At 55.8% G+C, this 11,378-nt stretch overlaps 1 protein-coding gene across 1 annotated transcript in view; it reads right to left on the reverse strand.

Moving 5' to 3' along the window:
- Positions 1 to 11,225, reverse strand: part of NDRG1 (N-myc downstream regulated 1) — a 55,872-nt gene extending 44,647 nt beyond the window's left edge. The window contains exon 1 of the mRNA XM_010834777.1: positions 11,112 to 11,225. The gene's annotated coding sequence lies outside the window, so the exon portion shown is untranslated. The remainder of the gene's footprint in view (positions 1 to 11,111) is intronic.
- Positions 11,226 to 11,378: the final 153 nt, after the last annotated feature.

The following is an 11,378-nucleotide window of genomic DNA, read 5'->3' on the forward strand; positions in this document are numbered from 1 at the left end:
GGGGACAGAGACCGGGGTGGGCCAGAAGGGGCCCTTCGGGGTCTGATGCCGGGCCAGCTGCAGGAGAACCACAAGAGCAAGACAGAGTGAAGTTCCAGCAGTGGAAATGCCACCGTAACTGACCTCCCTGGGGACCGAGGCTTGGGGGGTGACAGGTCCTGAGCACACTCCCTCCTGGGGGGCTCAATCAGGGACCTGGAAGCATCAGTATTTCTTCTTAGGGGTGAAGAGTCAAGCTGAGAGTCTGAAGCTCCCCACGCCCAGTATTGGGGTGAGGTGTAATGAGCTCAGAAGGAGGGGTAGGTGCTACAGGCAGAGCTGAAGAGATGGGAGTGAAGGAGTAAGTGACAGGAGACCAGGGACCCCCACCAGGTCACAGACCCAGACATTCTGAATCAGGAATTGGGTGAAAACATCCTGGTTTCCAGAGTGGGGACCTCGCCCCAAACTCTTCATGGCTCCACAGATGTAATAGCCAGACAGAGAGCACAGGTCTCTGAACTTCTCAATTTCAGCTCCTCTGAGGACCCAGCTCCCTGAACCCAGAGGAACCCTCCTTGTAAAACACCTCTCAGGGGTCAGCGGGCGACAGAGCGGGGCCGCCCCACACGTTCCCCCCACGCCAGCACGTGGTGCTCTGTGGGCAGATCCCCTGGGACGCTCTGGTCTAGGGCCCCAGTAGATAACCAGCCCCACAAGAATGCCTTTATGCAGCCTCTGGAGTCTAGGCTCCAGAACATTCCGAAAACAAAGTCGGTTTTATATTTGCGAGGATTCCTGGGCGGCTGCCAGCTCGGAGGCAGGAGGCATGAAAAGCCAAGGTCTGCCGGCCTTGCTAACTCAGCGTGTTCACGGTCCCGAGACCCTGGCCATGGGACACCTCGCCTACACAGGCCAGGGAGCATTCCAGAAGCTCACGGCTCTGGCAACACTAAGAGCTTGTCACAGGGGCTTCTTCAGAACCCAGGGGTGAAGTCAGGGTCTCTGGCTATCCCTGGGCCTCCGTCCCCACCTGCCAGCTCCCGGACAGGTAGGTAGCCTACCTGGCTCATTCCCTTCCCTCCCAGTAGCCCCTAGCATCACAACAGACAGAATGAACAGACAGATGCACAGCTTTTATGCAGCTTCACAGCAACTGATCACTCAGTCGTGTCCGACTCCTGCAATCCCATGGACTGTCACCTGCCAGGTTCCCCTGTTCCTGGAATTCTCCAGGCAAGAATACAGGAGCGGGTTGCCCCTTCCTCCTCCAGGGGGATCTTCCCAACCCAGAGATCGAACCTACATCTCGTGCGTCTCCCGTGTTGGCAGGCAGATGCTTTACCACTGCGCCACCTGGGAGACCCATGTTTCTGTCTACATTCGCTCTTACGTGGCTTAGTAAACCACAGGAGTGAAACGCCTCGAAAACAGGTCCACATGTATTTCAGGCTGCAGCTCAGCCCAGCGTGGTCAGGTCTCCTTGGCTGGCTTGACTCCAGTGTGATCCCACTGGAGGATCAGCCTTCACCTGCCCTCTCACCCTCCCTCAGAACCAGAAAGAGTTCAGGTCCAGCTTTCCTGGCTTTCCAAACATGCTCCCGGAGAAATCCCTTTACCCCACACCTTCTTTTCCTCCTAGAACTCAGCTTCCCAGACCCCAGGAGACAGTGGCTTGAAAACTGGTGAATCCCCCTTAAACATCAGTATTTGAGAACTGCTCCTTTTTTGGAAGCTGGAGGAGGCCTCAGGGAGCCCCACCCTTCATGTGCTCAGGGCCCTGGGGAGACTCAGAAAGGAGCTCAGAGAGGACTATCACAGTGTTTGTCCAGACGAGGGTGCTTCTGTCCCCCACATCTGGCAAGGTCCGGAGACATTCTTGATCGGCACGACTGGGAGATGCTACTAGCATCCAGCTGATGTAGACCAGGGAGGCTGCTGACCACCCCACGGGGGCACAGGGCACCCCCACAGCAGAATTATCTGGCCCCAGGAGTGAAGCGGCTGAAATGCCCTGGGCCCAGACCAAGCAGCCAGTGAGAACCCCAGGGCTCTGAAGTCTGCAGGGAGACCAGATAAAGCAGAGAACACTCCAGGTTCTCCTCGTTCCCGGGAGGGTGGGAGTGGGTAGGAGGTGCCGTTCCCGCAGGCCCGGGGCAGCCTGTAGCTCATAACTGTAACTGGACACGTCCCGACAAGTGAGTTCAGCCAGGACCTCCAGCCAGGTCACCGCCTGCGATTCCCAAGACCACACAAACGGGCTGTAGAAGGTGCACCTTGAGCCCCGGGCCCCCACACCCCCTACCCCCTTCTCTGAGCTAGGGTGCTCTCAGTCCATCTCGGCAGACTTAGGCCCCTTGAGGCCAGCCCTTAACCCCGTCTCTGTTGCATCCATCAATAAACATTGCAAACTTTTGTCTCAGAAGCTGGGGGTCTAAAGGAAACCTTATAAGGAAGTTCAATATATAAAACTGTTTTTGAGAAGAAAGCTGACACGTTTTAGATGAAGCCAGGGACACCTCGTGTTCCCCATCCCTATCGTCTGCCCCCCACGAGGCAAGACCAGCCCTCAGAGCCCTTCTGAGTTCCAGGAAGCATGTGCAGTAGGAAGGTTTACTCGGAGGTGGTTTTCCTGCACAGCAGTTGTATGTGCAGACACTGAGTGGATCAAGAAAGGACTTATCACAGCTCTGTGGTGAGACCCGACTATGTGACAAGTCAGGCACAGACAGGAGGTGACCTGGTTTGGGTGCCAGGGCTGGTGCCCTGCCCCGTCCCCTTCAGGCTCCACTGAGAGGGTGCCCACACCTGGGGTCACCCCCCGCAGCCAACCTGCAGCCCCACTGGGCTCAACAAGCTCTCTCCCTGGGTTTGAGGCCAAGTGCCGGATGCCAAGCCTGCCCTTCTCCACCGCCTCCTGCAAAGTCCCAGAGCAGGACGTAGGGCTGCAGAGGCCCAGGCAACCCTGCAGGAGCGGAGGGTTGCAGGTGGCAGTTCTGAAGGGGGCCAGGCCGCACCGGGCAGGGTGGTGGGAGCCTGGGTGTCTGACTCCAGCCCCCTATGCCATCCTGTAGGGTGGGCTCTGTCTCAGCACAGAGGGAAGCCACTCCACACAGGAAATGAGGTCTCCTGCCAAAATCCCACTCAGTGCACACAGCAGAGCTCCCGGTCACAACACCAGCTGCCAGACTGGTTTATACCACTTCTTCCTTTCCCACATGCCTGCCCAGAAGGAATTCTGAGAAAATCAATATTGCAGAAGTGAAAGGCAGCCAGGAGTTAGTGGGGAGGCGGGGGGAGATCTGAGGGTCATATCTGAACATTACCATTGATTGGCTCTGCGATCTAACCTCTGAGCCTCAGTCTGCTCATCTGTAAAATGGGCATAACAATTCCTGCTCCCAGAGAGTAGTGGGAGGCCTTCAATGCAACCATGGCACACAGAATTGGGCAAATAACTGCCTCATTAATCAGTGCACTTCCCTGGTTGCCTCAGAGACCCAGGGCCATCTGTGGGGACACGGTCTGTATTTTAAACATTCTTAGTCCCCGAGTGGCCCAGCAAGGAGAGGACACAGAAAAAAGGTCCAGCAGGTGTCACATGGGTTTCCAGCAATCAGACCCAATGCGCCACCACTCGGGTCAATGAGTAACAAAGGCCCAAGGGGCAGGGGCAAGTGGGGCGGGGGGGGGCGGCGCAGGCAAATACCTTTCCAGTTCAACGGACCCAGGAGCCAGTCAGCAATGAGCTGAACTCCATGGGTTCCAGCAAAGCCAAGACTGAGATTTGCTCGGAGGAGCGAAGAAGGTGACCTCGGGGACTGGGAAGGCAGTGAGCGAAGGCATCTCAGGCCATGAGGCCACGTGAGAGCTGTTAGCCAGTCACCCTGAGAGCAGGGGGACGGACAGCACCTGGGATTCTCACAAGCCCTGATGGAGCAGCGGGAACACTGTTTAGGAGCTGGCGCGTGGGAAACCTGCCCCTCCCGCCACATGACTGTTCCCAAGCCATTCATCCCCTCCCTGGGCCTCGGCTTCCCATCTACAAAATATGTGGCAAGTGTTCTACAGACACCGTTGTTGTTGTTTAGTCGCTAAGTCGTGCCAGCTCTTTGTGACCTGCCAGACTCCTCTGTCCATGGAATTCTCCAGACAAGAATACCGGAGCAGGTTGCCATTTCCTTCCCCAGAGGATCTTCCTGACCCAGGGATCGAACCTGTGTCTCCTGCCAACTGGATTCTTTACTGCTCAGCCACCTGAGAAGCCCTCTATGCACATCACATAGTCCCCAAAACTCAGGACGGATGGGAGCCCAGGCAGGAAGGTGCTACATGCAGACAAAAGGGAGGTGCCCCCTGGGGTGCTATGAGGGCCTCTTGCAGCATGGCTCCGCTCAGGTCATCTGTCCTGGGAACCTGGAGGACCCTCTTCTCCCAGCCGGGACCTCCTCCTCGTCCCTAAGACTGGAGTCCTCCACCAGCTCTGGCATTCCTCCAACAAGCCACCTGGAGGGGGCATTTGCCCTTCCTCTTTGGCAAATTCTGCTGGGCCCCTAAAGCCCCTCCGAGGCGGGGGCGGGGGGCGTCAAGCACAGAAACACCCAGAGACTTCTCCTGTGTGGATCAGCTGGCGGAGTCACGTGTTTCTCTCTCCACCATACACAGCCCCCTTGAGTCACCACCAGAGGCCCAGGCTGCGAGCAAAGTCCACATCTTAGACATTCTCCCTTCACAACACATAGAAGGGATCCGCCATATTCAATACTTCAGAAAAAAGCTTCATTGCATTATTCTGTTTGTTCCTGGAGGAGGTCCCTGGGAGAATGTGGATTGGATCACCTCAGCTTACGAGTGGGTAATCTGAGGCTCAAACGCCAAGGCCTGTGTGACTTTCTAAAGGCCTAGACTCCATCCTTTGGAGTGAGTGCAGGTGGGCAGGGCAGGGACAGGCAGACCACAGCCTCCCAGAGTCCTCCAGTGAAGCAGAGAGAGAGGGGAACCAGGAACAACTGTTGATAAGCTTGCATCGATTGTTACTGTCAGCCACTGGCCCAGATTTTGTCCCCTCCAGAACACGCCTGGTTTCCAAGCCACGTGAAAGCGGTGTTTTTTTCCAGCACACTGGGCTCTTTATAGAACAAAATTTAAAAGGCGGGCAGGGGATCAATGGACGCTGCTGATGTTCGCCATAACATCCTCTCCGAGTACAGTCAACTCCAGAAGGTTTGAGAGAACAGTGCCCCGTCTGCATTAACCTCCAGAAAGGCAGCCTTGGGGTATGCCCTGCCTCCCCGCACCTTGCTATGGACATGTCCTTTGGTCTTTTCTTTGCCAAAGAGATTCTGAAATCAAGCTACCAGGCAGTCCACGGGTTCTCGTGATGTTTTCTGGACCTTCTGAAACCCAAGCCTTCGAGGAGGGTGAAGAAGCTGATGGCCTCTCAATGTTTTTCTTATGTAATCAACCTAGTAAACAATAATGGCCGGACTCACTGGACCTTCTAGAAAGTTCCCCAGTTGAGGGGAAGGGAGATAGAAAACAGGGCTTTCAAAAGTCTATAAAATGAAAAAAGACGATCAGACAATCAGAATTCCTTCAAGAGGCCCTGGGTGCTTCTGCTTGGAGGCTGAACCTCAGCAGCATCCAACAGACTGTCTGATATTGAAAGACTAAAAAAGAAATCACTAAAGAGAAGGCACCCCCCAGCTGCATCCATTCCCTGGGTACCAGGCTGGAGACCAAAGGCAACTTCTCTGTTTTGGGCCAGAGCACAGAACTAGCAAGAAAGTCTGGGACACAATAGCAGGAAGAGGGAGGGTCCCACACATGGTCCTCACCCCACCCGCTGCTCCACAGCACGACCCAGGACCTTCCTGTCGGTTCTCCATGGAGGTCTGGCAGCCCAGCCACCTGTCTGGCAGAGAGAAGACCAGACCGTCTGCGGGGACGCGCAGGATAACGGAAGTCTAAAGGAGGATGCTGGGTGGGTGAGAGGCTTTTTCTGTGAATCTGCAAGACAAACACGAGCAGCACTGGAAAGTCTGTGAGATAATGTGTGGAAAGCACACAGACGGAGCCAGCGTTAGCATGGGACGTGGAGGCAGATTCCTCCTACACAACCCTTTGTCCCCGAGATGGGACAACTGCCACACTGAAAGAATCTTTCCCCGAATTGGTCTTGCTGCTCTTACCCTCTGGATGACCTTCCGATCTTTCCTACACAACAGGGCCCACGGTTATTTCCTTAGTAAATGGAGGTATCCTTTGGACCAACATTGCTTCCCTGGTGGCTCAGACAGTATAGAATCTGCCTGCAATGCAGGAGACCTGAGTTCGATCTCTGGGTCGGGAAGATTCCCCGGAGAAGGGAGCGGCCACCCACTCCAGTATTCTTGCCTGGAGAATCCGAGGGACAGGGGAGCCTGGTGGACTGCCGTCTATGGGGTCACAAAGAGTTGGACACGACTGAAGCAACTATGCTACTACTACTTGAACCAATATTAACTGATTGCCTACTAAGTGCACTCTCCGGTCTACGGCAAAAGGGTAATTAAGCAGACACAACCCAGAATGATCCAAGAAGGGCACCCAACCCAGTTGGCCTGCCTGGAGGGGGAAGTCAGGGAGGGCTCACTGGAGAAAGCAGGCAAGTTCAATGATTAACAAGAAGAGCAGAGGAGGGGGAGGGTTCCCAGCTAAGAGAGTCCTCAGAATTATCTACCTCTTCGGAATGACTCTCACACTCACATTCAGAGAGAGCCGCCCAGAACCTTCTCAAAGCCAATAGGTGGAGTTGGGGGTAGAGATGGGGGAACAGAATGGAGCCCTGTTCTTCCTTAAAAAAGGTCCCCATCCACCTCTTTAAGCAGAGCAGTACATGGGCATATCGTTTATAGGTACAGAGCTTTCCACAGGTTTAAGCAGGAAAAAAAAAATTTATAAAACAAAAGATGAATCCCCCAGACTGCTAAGGAGTCCCACTTCCTAGCCCCTCAGTTGGAGGAATGCCTCTGCTGGACTGGAAATGCCTGGAGACGGTGCCCAGGTGGGCAGGTCTTCGGTAAATATACGGTATGAAGATCAGGACTGGGTGGAAGAGAAACCTGTGTGTGGATCCACACTCTGTAATCAGGTCTATTCGGCAGCGCCAAGTCAGGGTGCCAGGGTTGCCAGGGTTGCCAGGTCTCTTCTCACAGGGCGTCTGCCCTGGAGCAGTGGGGTCCGCATACTGGCGATCACACTCCTCCGGCACACCCTGCTCCAACAAGCCTGGACTGGCGCAGCAGGGGTCAAGCGAGCGTCCAGGGAATTGACCTCCGCCGGGTCCGCAGCAGAGACGGCCAACCTGCCTGTGTCTGTCTCCAAACTTAAAGAGAAAGAAAGGGCAGGGCTGGGCCCAGACTGAGATCAGGGAGTCAGGAAGGGCTTCCTGAAATGAAGCCAAGAAACCAAGTCCAGGTTCCAAAGATGGATAGGGGAGGGCCTGGGCAGCCTCAAAGGATAATGCTGCAGGGAATGGTCCACGGTGGCCCACCGGGAATGGAGCCCCATCACTTGATTCTGGACCAGCAAGGGACCTGCTCAAGCCTCAGTCTTCTGATCTGAGAAATAGCAAGGATGTCTCCTGTCTCAAAGGAACAAGGAGATGCCTTGAAATCACAAGGCACTTTAACCAAATAAAAGCTATTTACTCCAGACCCTGGAGATATGAGGAATGTGGCCCCCTTCTTTCTTTTGCTCTCCCCCAGCCATCATTCTGGAGCTAATATCCTCCTCTCTGGCAGTACACTCTAGCCCAATCCAGCCCAGAAAGCACTGAAACAATGCTGATCCCTAACCCATCCCAGACCTACCAGGCCTGGAAATCTGCATTTCAGACAAAGTTCCATTATATTTTTATGCAATCTGCATAAGCCTAGCTTTCTGTAAAAACTTCAAGAAGCAAAACATGAATCCAGCATTTGCAGGCCTTCCCCAGGCAATGCCTTGAGAATGCCATTGGTGGAAATGATTGACCGCAAGTTCCCTCACCGTGGCCTCATGGGCAAGTACTGTCCTCAACTCTTGCCGTAGATTAACTCAATTAATATTTACACGTCCCGGTGAGACAGTATCTGTTACTCTCATTTTTCAGAGGGGGAAACTGAGGCCAGAGCTCTGGCTGGCCTCTCTGCTCTTCTCACTCAAGCCTTTTTGCAGTCACCCCAACGTGTCATTTTGAAAAAAGAACAAAGGCTTTCAGGTCTGATGCTCTGGGTTCTCAGCCTGCCCCTCCCACTTCCAGTCACATAGCCCACAAGCAAGTCCCTTAAACATTCCTGGCCTTGGTTTTCCCATCCATTCAATGGAGCCAAGACAGCACAGGGAGAGCTCTCGTGAGGATGAGAGGGGCTGTGGGATATAGCTGCTGATTCGGAGAGAGAGAAAGGTCCTGTCCCTTCCCAGCCCCCTCTGCCTGAGTCAGGGCCCCTCCCTGCTAGAATCTTAGATGCTGAGTCATCATCCTGGCTTCCCTTCTGAAGCACAGGGCCTTTTGAGTCACGCTTTGGATAGGATTCTCTGGATCCCAAGGAAGAACTGCAGCTTCAGGCCATCAGAAAAACACAATGAGATCTTTCTTCCCCATCTGTGCTGAGGCCGCTCAGGCCAGGAGATTTCAGTGCGCTGAGGGCAGGGGATGTGTGTGTCTGGGGGGCAGGGCGGGGAGGGCTTTGTTCACATCTGGGGTCCAGCCTGGGCAGCCCAAATCTGGGCCACCACCACTCAGCAGGGCTGCAGCCCTTTCTCACTACGCTGATTCTGCTTCTGTCTCAGGAACTCCTGATTCAGACTGAAAATCAACTGACCCATCAATCACCCACATTCTGTCTGGAAAGTTTCCCCACCAGAAACTCAGTGAGGATCCAACTCATTTTCTGACCGCAGAAAATACATCTCTCAAGACGGAGATTCCCTGTTCACCACCTTCCATCACAGCCGGGAAACTCAGGCTGACTTCCAGGCTTGGCTCCTCCTTGGCAAGTCATTCCCTGCCTTTGGGTCTCAGTTTCCATCTGTAAACTGGGCAGAAGTTGGACCAGGAACTTGTGTGAATTTTTAATTTCTCCAAATGATTAAACCAACAGATAGCAAGCCTGGATTTGCTTCTCAGGAAAAGAGACCCCAAAAGATTCTCCAAGGTCTCCTTGGAAAGCGCAGTCACATGCTATCACCAAAAATTTAACTGCCTGTGGGATCACAGAGGAATGGGGCCATTCAGTTGATTCAGTGTCTGTATTTGATCTCCTCCCAAAGGCCTGGCCCTGGGCCAGGTGCCAGGTGCCAAAGCGAAGCAGGCGAGGCCTTCCTTCTCGCTCTGAGAGGAGTGAAAATGATGAGAGACAAAGTGCCACAGAGCTACCAAGTCCCGGGTCTGGGGATATCCGGCTTCGCTCCTGACTCCAGAGCACTGTCCCTTTAAAGGTATCCTATCACTTCCTGACCACTCCTGTGTCCCCTCCTCCCCTGACCCCCACCCTGAGTCACCCCAACAGTTACCACCACAGAGGGCTGGGGTCCGCACCCTTGTCTGCATTTCTGCCCTGGCTGGGGAACCTCTTGAAGCCAGGTGCAGTGGGTTGCACTCTCTGTACCTTGCTTATTTCAGTTCACCTTTGTGAAACTCAGTCAAGATTCCAGCATTTCTATCCAGGAGGAAGCTGGGCTGGAAGGTCTGCCTTGGGACTGCATTTTTCATGGCAAGAACACACTCTGTGTTTAGATATTCTGTTCTTTAGGAGGTGAAGTATGGCTGATGGCTAAAGCCCTCCTGCCTGGCCACTGGCTGAACTCTCTCTGAATCTTTCATCTTTCCCAGTAACTCAAAGGAACCAAACAAACTCAAGTGCCCAGGACATTTGGGAAGAAGAGATGGTCTGGGCACAAGACAATCGCGCCCTCCCCAACTAGGTTTGCCTCCCCTACCAGCTGCCGGGCACCTCCCCCACACAAGCCACAAGTCGGTGCTGCCCCAGACCTAGAGGGATGTCTGACAGCAGAGGCGACAGGCGGGCGAGTGGGGGCGGTGGAGCGGAGCAAGGCAAATAGCCACTAAATCCCAGCTTCAGCCACTAATGAGACCCAAGCGGTGACAGCGCGTTTCCCCCGGAGCCCACCACGGTGCACACGCCCTGACCCCGGCTGAATCCGAGACCGCGGCGGATCTCCCAGGAAGGGCCGAGCAAATCCAGCTGTTATCCTCCCCTCGGAGGGCAGGAGAGAGAAGGGAAGCTGGGGAGAGTGGGCGGAGGCGAAAATGACGCCACTCGAAGCCCCAGCCAGCGCAGAGCGGCCAGATGCCACACGACCCCTCTGATCCAGGCCACCGCTTACGCGCCGCCACAGCGCCCACCCCGGGCCACCTCGGGGGGCGACCCTGCCCAGCAATGCTCGCCAACCCTCGCTCCCGCGCGTGTCACACGGGCTGGAACACTAGGACCCTTCCCCAACACACACACGCGCGCGCGCACACACACACACAAGCGTGCTCCACCCCGACTTCCAGGCTGAATGGGCCCCCGCCCCTCAGACACACACTGGTTGGGGGCAGAGTCTGGGAAGCAGACACACCCACGTCCCCTTCTCGAGCCTCGTCCCTAGCGCCGCTCACCCCTAGCCATCTCCTTTCTACAGGCGCACTCAATCCTTCCTTCCCCAGACACCCCACTCCAGGGACACACCCCACCTCCACCCTCAAACACACACACACTCCTGGTCTCGCCTCCTCCCACGTCCAGCGCGCCCTCCAGCCTGCGGCGCCCGTGTGAGCCCGGAGGGCCTTGGGAAGCAGCGATCAAGGTATTGGGGGCTCTCCACCCCCTACCCCGATCCTCAGGATCCCACTTCCTCAGCTAGGGGAAAGGTGAACCCGGACCTTTTTTTCCCTCTTGAGGCCGAATCAAACACCCCCACTCCAGTAGTGCTCGCACCCCCAAAGCCCCTCCTGGCGCTCACCCACGGGCCACCGGGAGACCGAGCACTTGCAGCTCCGGGAGTAGGGGAGGGCTGGCCACAAAGGGCGGTCCAGCAGAGGCAGGAGCACCCATAGGCGACCGATCCCACCCCTCCTGGCGGGAAGAGGGCGTGGGGCTTACCTAAGGACGAGGGAGAAAAGCGAAAAGGACCCGGAGCTAGGCTGCAGGCGCCCAGAGGGAGCGAGGAGAGAGGCAAAGAGAGGAGTGCGCTCCACAGCCGGAGCTGGGAGCCAGGCGAGGTTTGTTTATGCCCGGGAGGAAGGCGATTTTATAGGCGCCGCGGCCCCGCCCCCCGCGCCTCGCCCCGCCCCCTCCTCGGGGCTCCCTCGCCGATCCCTCCTCCGGGGAGCTCCTCCCACTCCCTTGGGCAAGCCTGGCCCTGCTGGG

This window comes from Bison bison, unplaced genomic scaffold (genome assembly GCF_000754665.1).
Source record: "Bison bison bison isolate TAMUID 2011002044 unplaced genomic scaffold, Bison_UMD1.0 scf7180017864036, whole genome shotgun sequence".
Lineage (NCBI taxonomy): Eukaryota > Metazoa > Chordata > Mammalia > Artiodactyla > Bovidae > Bison > Bison bison.